The sequence below is a fragment of the Ailuropoda melanoleuca genome, chromosome 2 (genome assembly GCF_002007445.2).
Source record: "Ailuropoda melanoleuca isolate Jingjing chromosome 2, ASM200744v2, whole genome shotgun sequence".
Classification (NCBI taxonomy): Eukaryota; Metazoa; Chordata; class Mammalia; order Carnivora; family Ursidae; genus Ailuropoda; species Ailuropoda melanoleuca.
The window spans coordinates 168,398,522-168,414,887 of record NC_048219.1 but is presented as its reverse complement, the minus strand read 5'-3'; positions in this window follow the sequence as shown (position 1 = coordinate 168,414,887).

Genomic DNA, 16,366 nt, shown 5'->3' with positions numbered 1-16,366 from the left:
TGTACTGTATGGTGACTAACATAATAATAAAAAAATAAAAATGAAAAAAATAAAAAATAAATAAAAATACTTGGGAAATGGGATGTTTCTAAGAACTGATTACATATTCTAATTAAGAGATAATTTATAAATGACTATGTAAACACTAATGCTTATGAATATTTCCCAGAATATATTAATAAACCACCATGCCTTTGTGTTAAGTTTTACTTAAAAAAAAAAAAAAAAAAAAACGGCCTTGTCTTCTGAATGTAACAACATTCCTATCCTCAGGGGGAGGCGTCCTGACCTCAAGCAGCTATGTTGGCCCTCAATCCCTTCTGCTTGCAGACATCGTTCATGATTTCCTCATTTCAGGCTGGGTGAGGCTTTTATCTGAATTCACCCGAATCAAACTGCTACAGTGTGGAGAAGGGGCACATAGATTGGTCTACTCTGGACCTTGTCATGGTACAGGTGGCCAGACTGGCTTTGAAATCCTCACGTGATTCTACATCTTCCGTTATTCCTCACTTCCTGTAACATTGACTTGACACCCACTGCCGTGTAGTAATTGAGGTAAATATCTGCTGGATATTCCCACTGCTGGTAGGCAGTTTGATATTTGAGAAAGGGTCCTAAGTCATCTGAAGGGAGACAAGGTTGGTACTAAGTCAGCTGACTGGGGGAAAGGTGATATTAAACCATATATCGCTCCAGAAATTTACTTTAAACGATGTACTTCTTTCCTGACTTCTCAAAAGAAACTCAATATGGTATTTCCTGTCTGAAGGCAAGACACAGCTAAGAACACACTGGGTCTTTACATCTTCTTTTCTTGCATATATCTATGATCAAAGCAAAAACTGTCTCTGGAGTTCGGGGCTCATGGGGGTGCTGGAATTTAGAAACAAATCTCTCCTTAGAATTTTCTTCTCTAGGCACTTCCAGGGGAAATCATGTATTCCTGGTATAAGTGAAAACCTTGTTTGGGTTTGACCTGCTTAATTCTTCTTGAGTTAAACTGCATGTGAATAAAGAAGTTTTTAAAGGTTTTAAAGCACATCCAGGCTATATCAGGAAACCACAGCTCATTAAAGAAAAAGAAGTCCCTGACAAGATTCCCTCCCACCACTCTTTTTAAAAAACCCCATTTTAAAGGTAATAAGAAAGTGACTTTTCAGGATAACTTCACCCCCACTTGGGTATAAAGGGCACAGAAGATTAAACCTTTTGAATAGAAAAAAAAGTTAAAATCCAGTATCTTGGACACAAATGCAATTTTTTTTTCCTTTTCCTTTCTCGTGTAACAGTGCTTCTGAAACTCATTTTAATGGGGTGAGGAAAGGGGTAGGAAAGAAAAAAATCCTGTCTGTTATTACTAGAACACCATTAGGAGTTCACTGGCTTCCCTTGGATTTGCATATAACTTCTACTTAGTGACACCCCCACTTTCTTTACAGTAGCTTTTATTTAATCCTATCACAGTAAGCGCGCTCTCTCTCTCTCTCTATATGTATATATATAAATATATATATGGACACACACACACTGTTCTCCCCTCCATACTTTCTCTACCTTAGGAATTCATTCCACCTAAAAGCAAGGGTACATTTTCTGTACATTCTACTAGGAGTTAACAACAAATGTACACAACATACTTTTTAAAGTCTCTGATCCAGGGGCGGCTGGGTGGCTCAGTCGGTTAACCATCTAACTTCTGCTTAGGTCCTGGTTTCAGGGTCCTGGGATTGAGCCCCATGTCGGACTCCACGCTCAGCAGGGAGTTTGCTTATTTCACTGCCCCTCTCCCCTCTTGTGCTCTCTCTCTCTCTCTCAAATAAATAAACCTTTTAAAAAAAATAAAGTCTCTGATCTTAAGACCACTCCAAACAGAACTCATGGAAAAGACATGGAATTCGGACTTAAAGAGATAGAGGTTTGGGGGAGAGAGAGGTTTGGCCTATGTTGCGACCTTGTACAGAGAGCACCATCTTTCTAAGCCACAGTTTGGGGGTAAGAATAGTGCTGCATTAGTCAGGATTATGAGATCCTTCTAGCCTCCTCCCCTGCCATCCTTTCATGGTTGGTGCTGTGATCACTGCAGCTCCTCCAGGCACCCTGGCCCCCTTCCAGGCAAAGAAGGTTAGCAGGTGAAAGGCACATGCCCGCTGAATCTGTCCTGCTGTGTCAGGAAAGCAGCTGCTCCCTGGAGAATCTTCTTTGGTAGACTTACACCTACTGCTCTCTGGCCAGAGTTGTGCCACCCGGTCGCCCAGAGCTGCAAGGTAGCCTAGGGAATCAGGTTTGTTTAGATGGCAAGGTGTCACCCTGAACAAAAGCAGGCTGTGAGTTTGGGTAGAAAAGACAGGGAGAATGGCGTTTACATGAGTCTGCTTCAGAGAATTATTGTGCAGGTTAAACAAGACATTTACGCAGCCTGCCTACGGCACCTGAAGCGCCCGGCGCCGGGTCCCTCCCCAGCATGACTGGGGGGGGGCGCTGCACCCCTCACACGGACGTGGGGGTGTGTGTTCAGAAGGAAAGTCAAGCAGGTTCTGATGGGTTCCACGGGGATTCTGGCACCTTCTGTAAACACTCCTAACCCCTATTCCCGGATGCAAGGGGTCTCCTGTTCAGGGCGGTTAAGCCCCGCCCCGCCCCGCCATGGCAACCCCAGGGGTGCAGCAACCAAAGGGCGGCCAAGAACTCGGCTGCTGGGGGAGCCTACGCCCATCCTCCGGGCTCCCTCTGTCTGAATATAATAATAAGTTGATAAAATACTTTGTCAGGCTCCACAGCAGTTCTCTGCCACACAGTCTCATTACGCTCCTGCTTCATGATTAAAGTTGAAAGAACACAAGCCCGCTGGACCTGTCGTTAGCGCGTCGTGCGGCTGCCACGGAGGGCACATCACGTTTGATTTCTGGGCCTGGTCCCATATGCTGGCAGGGGTCTGGGGCCTTTGTTCAATACGGTGATTCACCCTCCTGCAGTTTCTTATCAACAAACGTGTGGGCGAGAAGTACTGTTTTCCTGCTCTGGCCGCTGAGGCGCAGGCCTGAGGGTCCTCGGGTTGGGTGGCGGGGGGAGGGGGCGATGAAAGAGACTTGCGAGAAAAGAATAGCCCAGGGAAGAGACCAAACTAGAATCTCGTCCCCTGGTAGGAGAACTGCCGTGCCTCGAACACTCCCATACTCTTCATTCAGAGCTGGAGTTATTTGGAATCTTAAAGCTCACATTTCTGAAGGACCCAGAGAGCTGGGAAAGAACAGAAACATAGGCCACATGCACATGTGGGGGAGCTCCTCATTTCTACCATAAACTGTATACCATTGGGGCATAAAAGACCCTTCCAGGTTTGGGACCCACAAATAAGCACAAAGCTGCCAGTCTTATGCACTTGGTTTGGCTGGCTGCCTCCTGCCCCTAGAAAAAAATGAGAAAAAAATCTGCATCCATCTACGGCACTCTGTCCTGCCAAGGCCCCAGGAAAGTCAGAATCAGGCTAGTCTTCTCAAATGACAACAAAGCCCTGCCCCAGTGGGTGGACTCCAAGCCGTGTCCTTTGCGGGCCAAGCTCTGCTGCGTTTGGTACAGGAGGACGGGAGGACAGTTGGGACAATTTATGTTTCTGAGAAAACTTCAACTGTAAAATCCTTTATACCTGCTGAAGAAGATATAAAACTGGCTCCAAGCCAGTTATTCAGGTGCTAGAAAGGCAGTGTGGACAGCGGTGAGGAGTGAACTAGAGAGGCAGGAAACACATCACACGTGGGTTACACGACACAGGTACTAGTCTAAGCTCTTCTTGTTTCAAGTGACAGAAAACATATTCAAACTCTCTTTAACAAAAAAAAAAAAAGAAAGAAAGAAAGAAAGAAAGAAAGAAAGAAAGAAAGAAAAAGAAAAGGAATTTGTCACTTTGTTGCTAGAAACTCCTAAGGTATATCCCAATGCTTTAGGCCGCAGCCAGATCCATGGGCTCGGATGGATTTGTTTTTCTGTCCATCACTGGGCCCTTCTGGCACCTGCCTGGCCTCATTCTCAGCTGAGCAGTCTCCTCAAGACAACCACTAGTAACCTGAATTTATGCTTTCCTGGTTTAGCCATTCCATGGAAAGAAGGTAGCTGTTGCTTTTTTTTTTAAGAAAAAAATGCTGACTCACAACCACAAATCCCAATAGCATGCAGTAAGAAGCATGTATTTCCTATCCATCTGAAGGCTGAGGAGACTTTGCTTCAGTCTGAGGTAGCCAGAACAGTTCTGCCCCACGTGCATTCCTTCTCGAGACAAGGATGAAGGGGCAGGAGCTACCCTGGAGAAGCTGTTCTCAGGACAAAAGCGAAGCACAAATGGGCAGATTCCAAGGTGTGAGCAGGTTTCAAGCCCTTGCTTGCATCGTGTTGACTAATTGAGCAAAAAGCCACATGGCCAGCTCCAAAGTCAAGGGGTAAGGAAATACATTCTACAGTTTTACTAAAGAAACTGCCAAGTTACATGGTAAAGGGTATGAATATAAGGAGAGACAAGAATTGTAACTAATAATTCAATTAACCCCAGAAGACATCTTTTCCAGGCTCCAGCTCTCAATCCAGGGTACACGCAAATGCGTCTTGTTTGAGTGACATGCCCATCTCTGAACCAATCTCTGGGATGGAAATAGAAACTCAATGGCCAGCCTGAGTGACCCAGTAAGCCATGCATCCTATGGAGATAGCATTGATGGCAGGGCAATGAGGCATCATAACTGACAGCTCCCTCAGACCACGTGGAACACAGAAGGAATTCTCCAGAGGAAGGAGAAGGCATATGTAACAGCATGCCTAGCAGGTAATAGCCAGAGCTGTCACTGTCCCCTATAAGAAAAAGGGGGTCTGAACTATCACATGTAGAAGAGTCTTCAATCCTGACTCCTCTGGAAATGTCTTTCAGAGATGGGGGGGGTGGGGGCTTGAACAGGCAGGGAGCGTATGCTTATGCTTTCTTGTCACGAATTCTACCGGCACTGTGTTCAGGGTCTTCACGTGCATGCATTCACATTTATGCATATATGCACAATCACGCACATGCATCTATACGTATGGGCGTGATCTTACCCTGTATGCCAAAATCCTGATTCTAAGTATGAACTTGATATATTTTCTGTGATTGTCACTATTACTATGTATGGGTGCCTAACACCTTATCCCAACACATAGTGGCTTAAAACAACAACAACATTTATTTTACTCCCAAATCTACATTTTGGGGCTGGCAGGTCAAGTTCATCATCCCTGTTCCATGTGGGGCCGGCTGGGGCAGCTCAAAGGCTGCGAGCTGAATCATCTCAAGGCTTTCTCATAGGAGACAGCTGAACGCTAGCCTTGAACATTTCGTGGCATCACTTCTGTCGCAGCTATTCATCAAGGTGGTCACAGAGTCCCACGCATGTTCAAGGGGAGGGAGTATAGACTCTACCTCTTGATGAAAGAAAAAAGGGTGTGAAAGGGCACGTGGGATAAGAAATATTGCTCTGGCCATTTTTGGAAACTACAATCTGCCACAGTCACTTTCCCCTCCCTGCTCTGACCTGAGTATGAATAGAACAAGGGTTTTGAAGCCATTCAGATGAGAGTGAAAATTCTTACCCTACTATTACCTGGTTATGTGATTTTAGCCAAAGTTTTCAGCCTGTTGGAGCTATCGTCTCTTTATCACAAAATGGAAATGCAGATACACTTTATGATGGGAAGTTGTGAAAAATGATTTTGGTAAAGATCCTAGCCTCATAAGAGCATAGGGCTCTTTCCTATCCTCCCAGACCTGCCCTCACTGGTTTTTGTGAGTCATTTGTGGCTGTTGGACCACAATTTCTCCCTGGAAGTCAGGGAATATGGAGTGTAACACCTGCTTGAGTGAGTCAGGAACTCTAATCTGACCATTAGCAGACACCATCCAATGCCCTTTCGATCTATAGATCTTTTCACAGAAGTCAGTGAATTGTAACCTAGTAAGTGCTGGAGGGGCACACGAGGTGCTGGGAGCTAAGTTTAATTTAGTACTAAGTTCAGTACAAAAGTCAGTTCAAAATTGAATATGGCTCTGTCCTCAGTAGTCTTGTAAAATAATAAGAAAACAGAGATACCACAAAAAAGCAATGTATCCAAATAAAGTCATAATCTCAAAAATATTCTGACTTTCTAACACTTTTTTTTGTATATATGTAAGTTAGTATGAAAATGTCATCTATTCGAAGAAACATCATCTATTTTTGGGTGCTGATTTATCTCCCCTACAAAGAGGAGACTTTCTTTTGATACTTCTTGAAATTTTTTTTTCTCAAAAGATACAGATACAAAAGTTTTCTTTCATGGGAAATAAAAACTTATTGCCAATTCCTTCCCAATCCACCCTCCTGCTTTAATGAAGAATTAGGGTTTTCCAGCACAGGGTAACTAAATAAAAATATGCATTCCTGTTGATGCAGTTAAGTGGGACTTTGGAGAGCTCACAGTCCAACTCTTTCCCCGGACCACCATTCTTGCAAACCAAAGCACCCAGGTGACAGTCCTTGCCTGACCCATTCAGACCCAAAGGACTTCAAGGGAAAATGGGATTTTCCCAGGTCATCTTAGGATTTTGGTTCAGGACCTCCAGGCAGATATTCCACGTTACTCTGAAAACTAAATACAGCAACTGACCTGGTCCCTTCAAGGTCTTTAGTTTGGGACCTACTTAGAATGGGCTTGGACCCCAAGGGCTAGCAGTCAAATTGAGGATAAGAGATGTTTGGAGTCAACGAAAAGGAATTTGCCTTATTAAATGCTCCTCTAGACAGAATCCCTATTTTTTTCCCAGCAGGAAGGCAAAGCCCCACTGGGGAGGCTGGCTAGTTGTGAAATGACATATATGCAGGAGAACTGTTTTCCAGATATCCCTCAACAACTAATTTGTTTCCTGAAGCATGAAATTTAATTACCCGTATTGGACATACTTGCATAATCACATATTTTTATTACACAAAACTGTTAAGTCTTTTAAAATATAGGGACCGAATCTTGGTTACAGAGATGTCTTTGACATCAGAGATTTCCACAAGTAAATACTTGAAGCAAACAATTTTTTCCTAGTATTGATTCTCATTTGCTGCCCTTTGATATCGTTGAGCATTCACTTGCACTCATATTTTGCTGTTATGTTGACAAGAGGGGACCAATGAGTTTTTATTAAACCCCCATAATGCCGAGTCCTGCTATCAAATTCATCCTAATCTTTAGCTAATCCTATTCTTTGCTGCTTCTCATAGCCCATAAATCTTCCTCAACCTCTGCGTGAGATCATGCCCTTCTCCAGCATTTTTCAATCTCAGTTCCACTTCTCTTGAAACAAGGTGACCAGAAGTGAACATGAGACGCCCCACAAGGAGAGAGGTACACCACCTCTTCAAGGGGAAGCCAATTAACTGTGAAATAACCAGCAATCTTTTTAGTACTCTCCTCACTTTTATAAAAGAGATTGAGATGTCACATTTACTTGGCTAATGGCTATTGTTCTTAGAAAAGGCTGAATTTAACTTCAGAGTGACTAATCATGACTATCAGGACAAAGGGACAGGAGACTTACCCCACGAGGGCACCATGGTGACCATTTGAAGTTTGCCTTCTAAGGCTCTTTGGGAAATTCTTTCTGGATATTAGGAGAGACAGCCACAGAGGGCCCAGCAACACTGTGGTGGGGGGTGGGTAAACAGAGGAAAAGGCAAATAGTCCAGGGAATGGGATAATAAGGAGGATACAAATATCCAATATTTAGGTAGAGCAGATTATATGTCAGGGGCTATTTATAGGTGCTATTTATAGACTAGTTCATTTAATCCTCCCAACAGCCTTAAAAATGGAAATTATTAGCATAATCATTTTACAGAGGAGGAGATGCCACCTTGGAGAGATTTTCTGAACCCCTATGATCTTAACTTTAATGTCTTTCACATCATTAGGCCCTTGGTTTTATTTTATTTTATTTTAATTAATTAATTATTTTATTTGTTTAGAGCGCATGTGCATGTGTGGGAGCAGGGAGAGGATCAGAGGGAGAGGGAGAGAGAGAATCCTCAAGCAGACTCCCCACTGAGCGTGGAGGCTGATGACTTGGGGCTCAATGTCATGATCCCTTGAGATCACGACCTGAGTGGAAATCAAAAGTCCGAGGCTTAAAAGGACTAAGCCCCCCTGGCACCCCTAGGCCCTTTGTTTTAAATGCATTTTCTCCCCTAATTCCCACAACAATCCCAGGAACTCCTTAGACTGATGGAAACCAAGTCCCAGAGAGGTTAGAGAACTTCCTCCAGCTCACACAGCTGGCCAGCAGCAGAGATGAGGTTGAAACCTTGTCCCATGCGATGCATGGAACAGCCCTTGGCAGCACTGGCCTCCGAGGGTAGGCCAGTGGGGTAGCGGCCACGGATCTAACTTCCTTCTGCCATCAGAGAGCCAGTTGTTGCTTGTAATGCAGAGTGTCCGAGCACCATGAGACCTTAGAGGCATGGGGACAGCGGGGAGGGCAAGTGCCTGGCCTAAGGACATATGTGAAACCCTGGAGTGTCAGTAGATTTTCCATCTTTCTCCATTTCTTGCTTTTGTGTCTTTCGCCTTCTTTAGATTTTGACTGACTCATGCCTTTGGCATTTTAATCACCACCCTGCATTCTTAGGAAGCTCAAATTAGCTTGTTAGCTCTTGGGGGAAGCTCAGTTTGTAAGCAATCAGTGAGTCCAGCAACAGAATACTACCAACAATCAATAAAAACAGAGAAGCCCAGGGACAACTGGAACATAGTTGTCTGCAGGCTGGGTAGAGACATCCCAGCCCGCCCTTGGCCGTTCCGGAGATCTCTAGCTGGTTACACCATCACAGCGATGTCGCTGTATGCCGCCAGTGTAGTAAACTCGGTCTCTCAGATGTTGGGAGCCGAGAGAGAAGTCGCCTTAGTAAGTGTTCGCCATGTGGGGACACTGATATGTTCAGCTTTAACTAAGTTAATTATTATGACTTCATTTACAGGTGAGAAAACTGAGCATCTGGGAAATTAAATAACTTGCCCAAAGCCAATAATGAATAGTCAATATTATTTCACACTGTCCACATTGAGTGTGTCACTGAGTCAGAATTTGAACCCAAACCCCAAGTCCTAAGCCTGTTTCTGTTACCATGCTACCGAAAAAAGCAAACATCAAAGTTTCTTCTCTACTTTTCGTTTCTTTGCCTTTTGGGGACAGCTCTCTGTATCTTCTATTCTCTATTTCCATGCTACCTTGAGGATTTGCCATAATGGAAAATGAGACAAGAACAAAAGCTCTGTCACTTACCAATGCTTTCTTTAGATTTCTGTTGTCATGGAGAATATAGTTATCAGCCTTTGTTTGCTGTGGCTGCCGCTAAATTTCCCAAACCTGCTCATAGAAGCCCATGTTTGGCTGGCCCAGTGACCAACAGAACAAAAAGCTACAAATTATCTCTATAGAACATTAATCGAAGGTCTCTGTGGTATAGAATCCTTCTTTCAATTAGAGAGCTGTCTCGGGAGTAATGTTCTCTCTAAAAATCATGATATACACAGCTCTATAAATCGATGAAAGACTTGTGACCATTAAACTTAATTGATACTGAATTTAGCGGAATGCATTTCAATCATGTTGCCATTTTATTTGAAAATTAGTTTCTGGCATTCCCTCGTTCCTTCTCTCGCATGCAGGGTCACGTAGCATGCTCGAGTGAGGTCTCTAGGAGCCAGGGAGAAGCAGCTCCGAGTGGAAGGCCTCAGAACTCGGCCAACAGGAGGTTGCAAGGTGCTGTAAACATGTAGACATACAACAGGAAATAAAAACTGATTTTAAGTAAAATCAGCAACAACTTGGTTTTATATAGTACCCCATATGTTCCACAGGAATAACACCCCATGGCACTTTATAGTGAAACAAGGTAAAAAAAAAAAAAAAAGGCTGCTCCCAGGACCACACTAGGAAAATAATTAACTTGAATATGTTCTCAGGCTTGAGTAGGTGCAATCCTTTCCTTGAGATTATTGTCGGCAATAGTGCTAGGGAGCTGTTGTTTTCTGTAATTGGCTCTGGACAGAAGCCATGCTGGAAGGAAAGAGCAAAAGATAGCTTGTAGTTACAGTGCTTGGAGAGAGAGAGAGAGTGTGTGTGTGTGCATGTGTGTGTGTGCGTGTGTGTGTGTGTCTGTGCACATGTGAATTGCAGGAACTGGTCTTAGGATATAGAATCCCTCTCACAATGTGATCAGGTTATCTAACCCAGAACCATCATTGACGCATTGAGATAAAATAATAGAAGAGATCCTCCAGAATTGATGATGTCCAGAGTACCCCAATGCATTTGCCCTTTCGCCACTTTCTAAATGCATTTACATACATATATATATATATATAAAACTGGGAAAACATAAGGTTCTCTTAAAAAAAAAAAAACTACCCACAAGAACTAAGTTTTGCACAGAACCTTCCAGAAATGCCTTATATGTCTGGTAATTTTTTTCCAAATAGATCATACTTCTCCATCTCAGCGAAGACCTTTTTCTACCCCTTCTTTGCTATTTAGCAACTCTGTCTTATCCAGATTAGTTATTAATGGCCTACAAGTATGCTCTTTCAAACCAGTTGCCTCTGAGAAATAAAGCACATGAATACAGATACTTGACTTCCCTAAATTTGTCTAGTGGTCCTTTATTCCTTTCTCTGAGACTCTGTATGCATCAAAGAACAATGTGAATGTTACTGGCTAGAAACAACCTTATATGGCAAACATCTGGCGTAAGAACAATATTTATTCATTTATGTAGACTGCCCTCAAAACTCCACCTATAGACATTGACTGTAATATACCTAAAATTTCCAGTTAAATAAATTTAAAAATATATATTAATTTACTTATTCAACCCCTAAGCACCTATTGTTAATTTTTAAAAACTTTTCAGTATATTATTTCCTTATTTAGGTAGAGCTTATAGAATATAATTTGAAAAATCAAAATGTTTTATTTGTTTAAGTCAGCCAATGGGTGAGTGGAATTTGAGAGACATTGGCAGTTGCATATTCAAAAAGTTGTATTAATCTCTATTTGCATAAGAAAGATGTGTGCATATTGATTTCATTTTTTCAGCTGACATTTATGAATCAAAAAATCTCTGCTAGAGAATGTACAGATAAAAAAACAGGTAAGATATATCTTCTGGTTTGTTAGAGTTCACCATCTAGGAGATACTGCATGCAAAAACAAACGACCATTTTTTTCCAACACTAAATGTGATATTCAACATAAGAAAAATGTAAAATGCTAAAAGAGGTCAAGGAAGATCAAGGTCACATCTGTTTTCCATGGGTTGGGGGCAATCAGGGAAGTCTGGATGGGGGAGTTGGAATCTGGAGGAATCTGAGACCACTGCTCCCTGTAGCTACAGCAGATATTAAACGTGGCCTGACTCCTAGCCACATGAACACGGACCTGAAAGATAGGTGGGCTTTTTGTAAGCAAGGAAATCGATACGCATTCAGGCATCTGATTGGAAAGCATGGTCAGAGAATATTGGCTGAGAAGTAGAAAATGTGAAGACTCTGCAGTCTGGCTGGAGAATAGAAAATGGAAAGAATAAAAATAGAACTTAAATTGAGGAAGACATTCATTTCTCCTAAATTGCTGGGATGAATAGATATTTATCTTAACACATGATCGGGAGTGTGGTGTTTTGCAGAAGAGTGATGTCCTCAGCACTGCAACTTACTGTTTACAAACAAAAACATTGGTTAGCTCAGGTTCAAAAGAGCTTGATAGGCAGTATACTTGGTAGCTCCGAGAAGCCACAAAAAGGCTGAGAAGGAGGCTGGGGGAATGGGCAGTTGAGGAGGCTGAGACACAGCTGATTGTGCCGTAGGAATTGTCTGGTTAGAACGTCTGCACTAGACCTCCCTGGTGGGCGCTGCTGGAATCCCGAATCCACTGTCACCACTGCTCCGAACGCTGGTTGTAGGGCCCCTGCTGCCACCACAATGGACGTTAAAGTGTTCTTCCTCCTTGCACCCTTGCTTTAGCCTCAGAGTTCTAGATGGATCATCATATACCCTCCCCCTAGCTCTACAGCTTTGTCCTGTTCCCGAAGGACAAATATCTGGCCTCCTCTTCATCTGCAGTGGGTGTCTCTGAAAGGGATTTCAGTCATTAGGTCAAAACGAGAAAAACCCAACAAATGCCCATCATAGATAGAGTCATGGATAAGTCCATGCTTGTGGAAGGTCAACTAAGGGTGGACGTAACTTTCATGAGAACAGCATCAGATCTTTCTGTGACATCAAGGAAGTGGGAAAAATGCAAAAAAGAAAAAAAGTCATGGGATGTTATCTTTGGGAGGTCATCCAAGCCCTGGAATTTTTTATTCATTTTATTAGCATAGACACCCAGAGCACATAATTGCATACTTCATTATGTGACATATGCAAATATGCAGCTTTCATAATTTGCTATATAAATTTACACTTTGAGAGTTTGGTGTATCGTTTTGGGACGACTACTAACTCAGGCCAACATGGAATCAAACATCTACCACGTTTATGTGTGACTAGGTCAGTTTTGAATGAGAAATAAGTCAAGTTGTGTATCCAGATAGGACTGTAAGAGGACGCCCAAGGCGGTCCTCTGTCGTCAGGCTACGCTACACATAAAGCACCCAGAAGGAAACTCTCGTTTTAAAATAGCCCCCAAAACAGACTCCACCATCTCCCTTACCAATCACAGAACCATTCTAGTACAGCTAAGCATCCTTCGTGACTATAAATTTGAATCTTAAGAGAGACAAGCAAAACTTTGTTAACACTTCATAATTTTGAGTGGAAAGTGAAGCTGATGGCGAGAAAAAACTCACCAGTATGTTCAGAAAACTTACAACAAGAAACATCTCAGCAATTGCCAATATTTAAAGGTTATGTCCATCATGTTGGAAAGTGGCATAAAGTTTTCACCCTTTTCAAATAATTGGGCATCATACTGATGGGTAAAATTGTGCATGTCAGTGATTCCTGTGCTGATGTAGGGAAATTGACAGACACTGTTTAAAGGAAGCCAAAATTTTTGTGCATCAACATGTCATGCTGGGAATAATTATACAACTGTTTTGTTACCTTCAGGACTGTAACACATATTATAATATCCACTGATTCTTCTAGAGTTTTCTTTTGTTTGTTTCGCATAGTGCGGCAGATCTGGAAAATGTATATTTGTAAAGTGTTTGATGCGATTACACCTTATAAATGAAGACCAAAGCTCAGTATACCAATAACCATCGCTGTTACTGGCAAGGGTGGTGCCTTTAGATATGGCCCTCCCTCTATATCCATTAGGGTTAGCATCATCAACAAGAAATTATAGGCTGATAGGTCTAGAAAGGACCTCAAGAGGTCAACCAGTGTTTGCTGCAGCCATCAGGTAAGTCTGCACTCAAGTCAAGTCATCCATTCTCATGAGAATCATTACCAATAAATCCTTTAGGACCATTGTGTGCGGGTATGAGTGGTTTTATGTGCGTGTGTCCGTGTGTATGTGTAAGCATGTGTATGACTATTCCAGGTGCCAAAGTCAGGAAGGGCCAGCTGGTTCAAGATCTTTTCAGTAATATCTGCTCGTGTAGCCTGTTATTATTTACATAGCATTTCATATTTGCAGAGGGATTTTCCAGCACTTACTAATCCTAAGAACATTATTGTAAGAAAGAGCAGTCCCAGTTCTTCCACAAGCAAAGGCACAACAATTAAGAGGCTTGAGGAGGTCTGCAAGTTAGTGACTGAATAAGGATTGGACTCGACATCCTTGACCCCGAATTTTTTTCAAATCCACTACTTTTTTTTTTTTTTAAGTTGACCTTTCACTTTCAGTATTATCATAATTAGGTCCTGACCAATCTAGCGGGACCAGGGGACTGGGCAGAGGGAAAGTAAAATTAGACTTCTCACGTCAAAGGCATATGCTTACCAAGTGATTTAACTACCAGAAGGTTCACATGGTTGAGATGGCTTACACCACTTCGCACCATTGCAGGGCTAGCCCACTCGAGGTCCCGGGGAAGGGAAGTGTGGGAAGGGGAGTGTGGACGGCGCTGCGTTTCCTCCCCTCAAGGTGAGAGGAGTCCATGAACGGGTCTATTTTGACAAGCTGGAGCTAGGAAACAACAATCTGTCCCCAGTTAAAAAGAGAACGTATTGTAATAAATAAAGACCTTTCTGACTTTTGTCATCAACGTTAATTAATACTGCAGGTCGGTTGTATTCATTGAGTCTCCGCAGGTGCGTTGCAGGGCTGGGGATGTTAGTCCATATTGCAATGATTATGGCCAAGCAAACCGGTTGGAATGAGAACCGGATGCTTCTTATTCTTAAAACCTGCTTCAGATGTCCCTTTGGAACTGACAAATTGCTCAGGTGAAAGTCATCCCCTGCCAGGTTTCTGCAATTTTCCCAGCTTCATGCAACTTTTCATTTTCTTGTTTCTTGTCATGAACATAGAAAAAGAGCCACCTAATACCTTTGGGATGGCATTTACAGTTTGGCTGCAAAGTGGAAGTGCCGGACAAGTCAGGAGAGGGTTGTCTTTCACAACAGGATTTCGGGATTTGTCAGCTGCATTGCAACTAGCTGACAAATAACCACATGGGGTGATTTCTGCCATAAACAGGAAGCGCTTTTGTTCTGAAGGAGATAGCTAGGCAGCTCCGACTCAACTCTGTGCCAACTGCGTACTTTACCCAGGAGGTGAAATCCTAAAGGTGTCATACCACTGGGGCAAAAGTCAAAAACTTACGGTCACAAATTAGAAACTTCAGCTTGAGAAGATAAATCAAGTAATCCCAATACGGGAAAGCCAATGATCTCAGGGATTTGCGGGCGGATTCATTGCTCTGCTTTGAGGCGGCCATTTTCCGCTTTTATAAATGAACTCAACCTATTTGTAAGTATGTGTAGCTGTGAGAAGAGAGATGTACCGCGGACGGGCAGTATCCCATCCACCGTGTGATACATTGGTAGGGGTGTCAGCATGCGTTTGGACCTGGACATTGCAGTCCCACAGCAAGGAAGGCTCAGCCTGTCACTCGTTTGCTTGGCAGACCAGGGGGAAACGGGCCCATCCAGCCCAATGCCCACAGTATTTATCTGTATGATAAAGCAATCGTTCAAGCATCTTACTGACAAAAATATGAGAGACTCTTATTGGGTACCAGCGAATCTTTTCTGGAAGGGGCTTGTACTGGTTAAAATGTGTTTGGTACAGGGGCACCTGGGTGGCTCAGTGGGTTGAGCGTCCAACAGTTGGTTTTGGCTTAGGTCATGATCTCCGAGTCCTGAGATCAAGCCCTGCCTCGGGCTCGCGCTCAGCAGGGAGTCTGCTGGAGATTTTTCTCTCTCCCCCTGCCCCTCCTCTCTCTCTCTCTCTCTTTCTCAAATAAATAATCTTTAAAACGTGTTTGGTACAGGTGATAGAAGATCTACCTAGAGTGGCTTAACCAAATAGGGGTTTGTTCTCGTGTGACGAGAAGTCTGCGGGGACAGGGCACTGGGCCCGTGGTTCCCGGACAGCCTTCAGACAGACTGCTGCCTCCACTCGTCTTCAGCTCACTGCGTCTTGTCCTCGTGTTCATTGCCTCACGATCACAAGACAGCTGCTGCCTCTTTAGCTTCCTCTTCTGCCCCATCTCTCCCTCACTCTGCCGTCCTGCCACTTCTCTCTGCCTTCCTCTTTTGCTTTGAAGGGTTCTTGTGATTACCTTACCCCGATAATTCCAAGATAGTTGCCCTATCTTAAGGTCAGCCGATTAATAAACTTAATTCCATCTGCCAAGTCTCGTGGCAGTTCCTAAATTAGTGTTTGTCTGAATAACCAGGGAATGGGAATCTGGGGGGAAATCTGAACTCTGCCTAACCAGCGAGCTCAGGGAGTAGAATTTCAGCTACCTGAGAAGACAGCCCCAAGAGACAAAACTGTAACCAAATGACTATAAAAGGCTAAACCACAATGTACTCAGATGATACAAAGCCAAACAGAATAAAACGCTTAGAGAGAAGCCCATCGTCACTGAGGACATACAAAACATATAAAAGCAAAATATACCGGGGAGCCCTGGTTCTGTTAGCTATTTCTGTTTTCACTGGACATTTTTACTCAATGTTATGACACTAAATTAATTTGAACAAAAATGCCTTAACAAACATCTCTTGTTACAGTGTTTCCTAAAATGGGGTACAGATACCAGGTGGTACGTCAGTTAATTTTAGCACTGTGCTAATTATTTGCAGTTTTGGTACTTTCTTTTTAATGCATGATTTCATAAAAGATCTGGTTTAGGAGGAT